Genomic DNA, 10,000 nt, shown 5'->3' with positions numbered 1-10,000 from the left:
CTGAATTGCATGCTGGGAAGAAGACCATGCATCTCAGCTGTGCTGTAGTCTTTTCTAGGATCTGATCCTCAGGGGAGCACATGGTGCTGGTTGAAGCTTCTCTTCCAGGGGAAGTGGTAAAGGAGAATCTGCCCTCTTCACAGGGAAGCCTGGTCTTACCTGAGCCCTGGAAGTCTTTTGCCATATGTCAGAACAAGGCAGAAGTATAGGAAATCAATATTATCTCTCATTAAACTGAAAAGGTTTCCACCACACTGGCTCAGTCCTTTTCCTCAGGTAGTATGAAAATCTAAAGTTGGAACATGATCTGGATTGTTAAACATATCTATTTTACAGAGGTAAAGATTAAATAAACTTAAAGAAACACAATGCTTATCTCTAGTACTGAATAAAGAGAACTGACTGAGATACGTGCCTTTCATAGGAACGATGACATTATTGCTTGCTATGCAATCTGAAGTTTGCATAGCTAACCATAATGATTGCTAATGAAAAGACTTTCCAACTGTAAGATAAAAGTAACAGTGTTATTTTTTTGTGTTGTAATGAAAAGTTAAACCAGTGTTCTCAACAAGCTCCTAGGATCTTGTCCTCCTCAATCCTCCTAGCACTGGTAGATACTTTCATCCTCAGGTCTGTTATTTTATTTAGCAATAAATACTTAAACATGAGATATTCAGCCCAGAGTCTTTAAAGGCACTAACTGCCATATCACCTTTGAGCCACTGGCACTAGAATTAAACCAGCTAAGTTTTCAGTATAATTTCCACCATTGATTATCTATTTGAAATAGAAGTGTTTAAAAGAAACTGAGAATTATTAAACTAAGTGACACCATGATCTTTAGGACTTTTTTGCCTTTTTCCCCACTAAAGTGTAATTGTGGGGAAACATTGTAATGTGATGTGTTACAATGAAATTTTATGTAACACTGTAATTAAATACTTACCCATTATATAGGAGTTGATATTCCTCCCTGTTTTCTTGAGAGATGAGTTAAATCTTTCCACTCTTTTTGAAAAGAACTCACAAGTATGAGTGACAGAATAACCTTCTCTAAGTCAAAGGTATTTAGACCTTATGTCTGGCACCATATTTTTCCATGGTCAAACTTTGGTTTTAGTCTGTAGAAAAAGTTAAACTTTCCTTAGCTGACAGAATCAGTACAGAACTAATAGCTATATTATTCAGACTTGAAATTCACTTTCAGATTTCAGCCTAAATGCACACAAAGGAAAAATTCCATAAAAGTGTTGATTGAGAATTTTTGGACGCAAAATATGTTCTAGTAGTCCACAGCTGATTAAAAAAATTCCAGCTGTAACTCAAATAAATAATTTTGTGTCTTGAATCAAGCATTTTTCATCCCTTTATTCAGCATGTAGCATGCAGATTAATGGAAATGCTTCAGTAACTTCAACAGTATGTGTTCACTGAACAATTGGACCACCAGACAAGGGCTTCTTTAGTCTATTCTCACATCAATGAGATACTCAAAAGAGTTCCAGATTACTCCTTTCTCTGGTTCTACTCACAAGAGTTCTCCCTGAGTTGTAGACATTTCTCTGACATGACTGATAGATGTGGACAATTACTCTCCCTCTCTATAGAGATCCACTTTTGGCCCCTGCAACAGTAGATCAATTGAATATTATAAAACACAGTGTGCATGGACAGCTAGAAGAATCAATATAGCAAAAGAGATTTCAAAGCTCTTCAGTCAGTTGGAATTAGAGTGTAGAGCTGGCATTACTTTCAGTTCGGGAAGTATCTAAGTTTGTCAGTACAAGCTTAGGCTTTGACTTTCATTGCATACATAAAACTACATTCATGCAAAGTGTATGAACAACTGCTACTGTAATTGCACACACAGGTAGATTACCTACACACTTCTTTGCTCCTGCAGTTTCTGCATATATTTGGCAGATATGGCTGTTAGGCAGGCACTTTTGGAAATCTGGCACACATTGCAATTATTCCAGCAGTAAGCCCTACCATTGAAGAACCAGAAGCATAATCTCATCCAGGATAAGCAAAGAAAAAGTACCTCTTCCTTTCTGACTATCATTGGTTGTTAATTGCAACACAAGGAAGACCAAATATTGAAGCTGACCCCACATTACAGATGTGTTCTAGGAGAGATCTCAAAAGAAAAGAAAGGAGAATCTGAAGAGTTTCTTAAGCAACCACAACATAGCATAGAGTAAGTGTCCAGCCAAGAAAGCACTCATAGCACCTTTAGGGCACAATGGCACAAAACCTCCAATCATTTCCATATTGTCAGGATTCTGTAGGTGTTAGATTGGACTTCTGAGGTGCTGAAAGACTTTGACACTCTATTCATCATTCTTCTAATCACTCTAAACAGAAGTTGAATTTTAGGAGGTAATGTTGAAATTTGGTGCCTCCTCACCACATATAGCACAACTTGAAACAGAAAATTCTTTATTGGTTTAATGCTAGAACATGAGCACTGAGTTTAAATGTAGCACAAAGGCAGTTCTTTTTGGAAGAGTTATCATCGACTATTATTTCATCCTCAGGCAACAAGCTTGGGGGTGCATATTTTGCGGTGCATGTGCTTTCATAAATACACCTGCAAGGGAGAAAAATCAACTGGTATCCAGTGTATGTTACATCTAGTCCTTTTGATACACTTGAAGATGTTTATTTTAAATTTAAGGATTTATTGCCAATCTTCTTAAACCTTCTCTACTTTTTTCCAAGAACTCTCAAAAATTTGCTAGATGTATAGATCTAAAAGGACCTCATCATCCCTCATATACCAGCTGAAAGTAGTTCTTTCCACAGGCACCCTGTTTATGGAAGCTCCTTTAGTTCTGATGAAGCTCTGTCACTCTGAAGTTTTCATCCATACAGGGAATACAGACTTGGAACTGTCATAGTAAGATGCAAATAGGTCCCTCCTGAATGAGAATTCTAAGGCTTCAATATCTGCATATTAGCAGAAATGAATGTAACTGACTCCAAATTATAGCATAAATCATAGCATGTGAGCCTTTATATATGGCTCAAGCAGTTCACCATACTGGTAGGCTACCTTGAATGACAGGGACTCAGCAGCAGAAAAAGTAATATTGTATTCTCTTAGAAAGGTTATCAAGCAAAACAAAAATAGACTTAGTTCCTATAATCTCAACTATTAGTTTTTCAAATTTTGACAAACAACTTTTGGCTTTTTCATACTCACATGCGCACACAATGATTATGTTAGTGTTCTGCCATTAACACATCTTTCATATCTGCATTTCATTATATAATTACCTGTAGTTCTCACTTCATCACAAATTCCCATTAACACAGGTGGGAGTTTTGCACAGAGGACCAGATATTGCTGCATCTGGAACTGCACCTTTCCAGAAAGAACCACATACATTTGCAAAACCTGCATCCTGGTAAACTAAATGTGTAGAAAATGAAACTGCATAAAAATGATATATGCTAAGTATAATGTAAAATATAAAAATATATAAATAAGAAGAGTGTATGCTGCTTTGAATAACTCCAGCTGCTAAGCATTGAGTATTTCTTGTTATTTACTACAGATTTCTGAAAATCCTGGTCTATAATAAACTCTTAAAATAAACCCATGAACACCACTTAAAAGATGTTTAGAAATACTGTGGAGGATAGGTCCAGAGAAAAGTTTTCAGAAAAAAATCTCTTAATAAATGTGAAGATTAGCAAACAGGTTTCATTATTATTGTTATTACCATTATTTTATTGTTCTTATTATTACTGGTAGTTGTAGTAGAAGTTGGAAGGATAAAGCACGAAAGAAAGACTTTACTGAAATATCTCTGTAATGGAGAAGCTCTACATTATCTACTCTGTCTGTGTATGTCCTCTGGACTTTATAAACAAAGGCTGCCTCTCCTGCTACAGAAGGCAGGGATGGGGTTCAGGGAGAGCAGGGATTGTCACAGAGCCCACCACTGCCCACTACCCCATTTGCCATGGTGTGTTTTTTACTGTCTCACCTGGTAATCAAGTTAGACCTACTCTGATTGTGTTTTCCTGTGTGTAATTAAAAAGGGTATCATACTCCATAAAATGTATTTACAGTAATCTCCAGATAGTAGAGGATATACCTTATTTTCCTTCAGGGGAAGGGGAGTTAAATAGAAGATGAATTCAATGAAAGGATGGGGGCTTTTAAATAAATAAATTTATGTGAGGGAACTGATATTCTCTATTAGTTCAAAGGGACATGGTCTCTCTTCTAGCCATGGTACATTTAATTTTAAAGACCTTAGGTTAAAAAGCTTTTGTACAAATATTTGCAGAACTGAAGCCAATGTCCTTAAAAAAGGAATTTTAATTAAAAAAATTTTTTAGATCGCTGTAGCACTTAGGAGTTTTACTATCTTGATTCTTCATTTTTTCTTAATCTTAAAGCTTCCCACTGAGTGTGGGAAAAGTTTGGAGCTCTATTTTTCAGAAGTATCTAGAAACTAGAATGACAACTAGTCGAAGAATGACAACTCAGTGCCTGAGATTTCCAGTACTTAGCATCATAGATTCCCAGAGTATCCTGAGTTGGGCGGCACCCATGAGGATCATTGACCCCAAATCCTGCCTCCACATAGGGCAACCTAAAAGTTAAACCACATAAAAAAATATAAACCATGAAGCTGAGCATCATTCAGATGCTTTTTGAACACCAACAGGAGCCTTGGAACCATGACCAAGCTCTTCAAGAGCTTGTTCTTTTCTTTGACCACCCTTTCAGTGAAGAATTTTTCATAATATCCAGTTTGAGTTCACCCTTGTGTAGCTTTAATACATTCCATCACTGGACACCAGAAAGAAGAGATCAATACCTCCCTCTCCACTCCCCCTCATGAGGAGGTTGTAGACAGCAATGAGATCACTCTGCACCTTCCTCTTCTCTGAGATGAATAAACAAAATATCCTCATCTGCCCCTCATAAGTCATGCCCTCTAGTCCCTTTGGCATTTTTGATAACCTCCTTTGGGCACATTGTGATGTATTACGTTGACCAAAACTGTGCAGAGTACTTGAGGTGAGGCTGAGCCTAGTGGGACAGTCTCTTTCCACCTGGTAGATATGCTGTGCTTGACACACCTCAGGATGCCCAATGCCCTGCTGATCTCAATGGCACACTGCTGACTCATCTGAACTGATCATCAACCACATAGTTTCTGTGGGATTTCATGGCCTTAAATGCTTGTCTGGATATAAATACTTGTCTGGATATCCAAGGATGTGGAGAGCCCTTGGCCTCAGCCTCTCCCTGTTTCCTAGGGCGGGGGCAGTGTGCTCATATGGGCTTCCCTGTCCCATGCACCTTCTGGTGCCTGTCACTGTTCAGGGTGAATCAGGACCAAGAGGAAAAAGGTTTGGTAAGAAGGAATAAGGGACAACCCTGATAATGAAGGAACCATTATAACTGGCATCAGGCCTTCTGGAAGAGAACAAGACTCATCAAGTTATGTTGCAGCTTGAATCTTAGAGTGTAACCATCATCCCTGTGTAGAGTGCTCTGAGCTCCCTGTGCTGGGTGGAAAGCGAGCTCCTACTGATTGTATATAATTTTTGGATTAGTTACTTAAAAGGCATTTCCAGTTCTAAATTGTAAAATGTGAAGGTATGGTAATACACCAAGGTCTTCAAACACAAATGGTTAAATCTTTCATGGATAGCTCATAGGCTAATAATCACATTCCCTTGTAATAATAACTTCTTATGTAAATAACAGGTGGGGAGTTAAACCGTCATCAACATCTGTAAGTTGTGTAAAACTCTGAATGCCACTGTCCTGCATTTCCATTTGTAAAATGACTTTGCCTGGACCTTTTGTAGAAGTGTGTTCATTCACAGATTAGAGTCTAACCATATAATGCTTCTTTGCCTTGCATTCAAAAGATTCTCTTTGTGGAGGATCTTCACTGGTTAATTTCTGAAATTATTAGTTACATGGCAAATATTTTTGAGTGCAATGCAGAATCTTAGTCAAGACTTCTTGTTCAAAGAACTAAAAAGAAACATGTCAGTAATCCTTACTGATTGAAATACACTCTCTCGGATATCAGCATTTAGTATACCTTTATTATTCTGCTGTGAGTACATATAAAAACACTCAAGGCAGTCTCGCATGCTTTTTCCTACAAGCTATTAACATAAAAATACATCTTATTCATTAATCAAATTTGTGTAGTAGAAGTTTTCATCATTAGAGAATGGCACAATGAGGCAAGGAAAAGTTAAGTGGTTTATTTACAGATTTGCTGTGGGCAAGTGAAACTATAGCATTTGAAAATATATACCATAGTTACCCATCTACTGTTCTAGACAAAAAAAACCACCACAGAAAATGAACACTTAGTACTTTGGGAAAAAAACTTGTCTTAACACATTCATTTACTGAATGTATCTAAGGCTGACCATGCCAATATAATTTTATAGCAAAAACCATGATATTTAAAACGTAGGAAATAAAAAGCATACTGGAATAGTTTTCTGCGAAGGGGAAAAAAAAAGGATTTTGAACTGTTATTCCTTTTCCCAGTTTTCAAAGGTTCCACATTAAATGAAAAACCTCACTGAGTATCTCCTGCATTTGCCTGTTTCTGGTGTTAATTATCTTTTGTTTGCCCTTGATAATCCTGAGGTTGGTATGCAGATAATGAAGCCTGCAGATTCATCTCAAAGTGTAAAAAACAATGGCATTGTCAATTCTGCATCACAACACTTTATAAATTATGAATGTTATCCACATTAAGGAGAATGCTAGACTTTTAAAATTACTCCCATGAATAGATTAAATTACAAGTATTATTACATTTCATTTTATTAAGTGCATCTTAGTAGTTATTAGGGCAAATGAACATGTTCTCTCAATTACATAATAACATTAGAACTAAGAATTATGCATTGACACTCTCAAATGCATAATGTGGCATTGTATATTAATCACCCCAAACAATATTTTCGGTTTATATAAAGACAATTATTACCTATTGAAAAATAACCATCTTATTGATTTATTGCAATTCAGCTCAAAGAATTGTTTTCCATATAAAAGCTTTGATTCTTTTCTGGATAGTTTAATAATTTCTGTCTCTTTCTTTTCTTCTAGAAAAAAAAGTAGGAGTCTTTTAATTACTTTATTTTGTTAATATAATTGTAATAAGACAAAGTTTATCATATATTTCATTTTTAAATATGCTGGACAAGACAATGTAGCACACATTCAGTATATACTAATTAATTTAAGAAAACATTTTTTAATTTTTGTTTTTAGCTTTTACCAAATTGTAATTATTTACATGATGTGGGTTTTAAGCTACATTTTAATTCTCTCAAATTCTAGTGGACAGACATGTAGATTATCATGTATCCATTTATTCAAAGGAAAACTTTCATGTAAGTAGATTAGTATTGTTTAGGGCATTGCCTAAGAAGAATAGGAAAAGCACCTGACACTATCACACTGACCTGAGTGGCAACATTTGAACTCACTGAAGCAAGAGAAGGATTGAGACTGCACTGGCATGTGTGGCAGCCAGGCATTTTCGACGCCTGCAGAGCAATTGTTAACATCAATACTTCCAGATAGTTTTTCAGTATCCAATTTTTACTTGGCTGTGATATATGCATTGATTGCAATCATTGTAAATTAATTTCTTTATTTGTCTAGATAACTGTGTCTCATTGTTTCCAGTATTTCTAATACTTTTTGTGTTAATTAGGTTTGGCAATGCACATACTGAAGTACTGTTATTTACTTTAACGGATCTAGCAAATTTTTCAACATGATTACTTAAAGGATAATAATTCAATCGTTAAAAAAGCAATTTTTACAGTGTCAGCAATTTTTCTTTAGACAAGGAAGAGTTTGTTCTCATTTATTGTATTTTTTAAATTTTGATTTTAATTTGAGTTTAACACATGCTGTCAATATCATTGTCAGATTTTGCCACTTTACAGAACATTGGCACATGCTGGACTAATATTTTCAGGGGACAGTTATTGACTCATCAGTAAAGTAACAAAAATAAATAAGAGACTACTCTGGCATAATTCATACCAGCTACAGATTATAGTCAATAAATCAGCTTTGTAAGAAAAATGAAATCACTCTGTATTTGTTGGTCTAAATATTAAAATGCTAACACATATCTTCTTTATCATATGAGTCTTGAATACACCATATGATCTGCTTGATTCAGCAAGAAGAGCATATAAATGTGCAATATTACATACTCCTAGGGAATACTAAAAATTATATTTTAATTTGATATATTTTTGCATGGAAACTCTGTCTCAGAATTTAAATGTCCTTTGTGCTGCTTAAAAACTTCTTCCTCTCATATTCTGCTCTTATGCTTCCTACCAGCTGGGGTAGAATTTATGAATACAACCCACAGAAAGCCTGTGGAAATGTCTCTAACAGTGAACATGTACAATCAGCAAATGTTCTAATTGGTCATTTCATGGGAGTATGTAGTCACTGTAATTAGACATTGTTTATATTAGCAATGTATTGGGTAACACGAAATGACTAGGTGATCCTTCTGGCCTAATGTTATTAACTAAACAAAGTAAGTTAGACTCTTTATCTTTGTTACATTGGATTAAAAATGACTGGAACTAACACACTTGCAGTTGACAAAATAACTAGCCTTCTTAGTTCTAATTAGTTCTAAATTAAATTGTATCAGCAGCAGTGTCAGACTTACAGCTACATTAAATTGTCTTTGAATCTGTCTGATTCCTTTAGTTCTCCCTTGTGCCAGAAAGGAAGTTTCAGACATGAAAGTGTTAACAGCTGCTTTGAAATTACTCCTATTTAAGAAGAAAAATCATATTACTTTCTTAATCTTTCTAATTCTATTCTCATAAGATGATCTTGGATTTGTTCCTTTAGCACAGACTCTTTAGTGCAGTCCTGATTTCTGTATTAATGAATTGAGAAGATGACATCAGGCTCTTAGGTAAGTGCTATAAACTCAGTCATACGATTTTTATAGTAAGATATCATGTATAAAAAAAATCCCCAATATTTATTTCCTTTCCTACATCAATGTTTCTTTAAAAAGTAATAGTTGGATGTTATGTACATGGCACACAAAAGACCATGTAGTAGTTTGTAATTTACCTTTTGATCATCACAAGAAAAATTTCTACTGGGAAATGAAAGCCAAACATAATTCACTAAAATTACACTGAATGCCCTCTAATCAATACAGATAAATCTAGAGTTTGTTGTTAAATCAATCCTCTCCTTTATAGAGATATACTGTCTTGATTGTTTTAGGGATAATTATTTCACAGGGAATTTTTACAATGATTAGTAGAAAAGATACAACAGTAAACTTGACTCGGAGCCATTGAATTACTGTGCTGCAGAGTGCATTTGTCTCTTCTAGTTTGAAGCTTACTGATATCAATACTGATTTATATCATTTCATGTGATGATGTTTTCCTGAGAGAAATGAAGTGAAGTTGATTTCATTTCAGAAATGAACAGCCTTGGTGTTTGTTTTTCTTTTATAAAACTGTCAGCTCTTGCCAATATAAATACTCACTGATGCAGACTTTCCCTTCCTGCTTTTATCACTTAGGCTGATTCCTTGACATACATCATATTGAAAAAGTCCAGATAAACTTTGGAGAAATAAAAAAAAAATGTTTAGACTAGAAAGACAAAGGTTGAACTAAAGGATTACTTAAAATGGTGTTACTGAACAATTTCTATACATATGAAAATGCAATTTAAATATCAAAGATTTAAAAAGTCAGAAGTTTCCAGTTGTAAATGAAGATGTTTGTAAGTCTGAATGATCTTAACAGCTCACATACCATAAGTCAATACAACATTTAAAAAGATAAAGAAAGAGAGAAAGCAAGAGACAGAGAGATGAGTTTCTGTGGATGAAGTAGATGTAATTGCTTTCAGTATTCTATCGAAGCAAAATTGAATTGTGATACATTACTCAGAAAAAATAGACTT

General features: G+C 35.1%; 1 long non-coding RNA gene across 1 annotated transcript in view; it reads left to right on the top strand.

The window, feature by feature from the left end:
• Window positions 1–10,000, top strand: part of LOC104698293 — a 48,304-nt gene that overhangs the window by 3,683 nt on the left and 34,621 nt on the right. Inside the window, exon 2 of the long non-coding RNA XR_753280.4 lies at window positions 8,915–8,981. This is a non-coding gene — a long non-coding RNA (uncharacterized LOC104698293). The remainder of the gene's footprint in view (window positions 1–8,914; window positions 8,982–10,000) is intronic.

The sequence above is a fragment of the Corvus cornix genome, chromosome 1A (genome assembly GCF_000738735.6).
Source record: "Corvus cornix cornix isolate S_Up_H32 chromosome 1A, ASM73873v5, whole genome shotgun sequence".
NCBI classification, from domain to species: domain Eukaryota; kingdom Metazoa; phylum Chordata; class Aves; order Passeriformes; family Corvidae; genus Corvus; species Corvus cornix.
The sequence above is the reverse complement of the archived record's forward strand: the minus strand, read 5'-3'. Positions and strand labels throughout refer to the sequence as shown.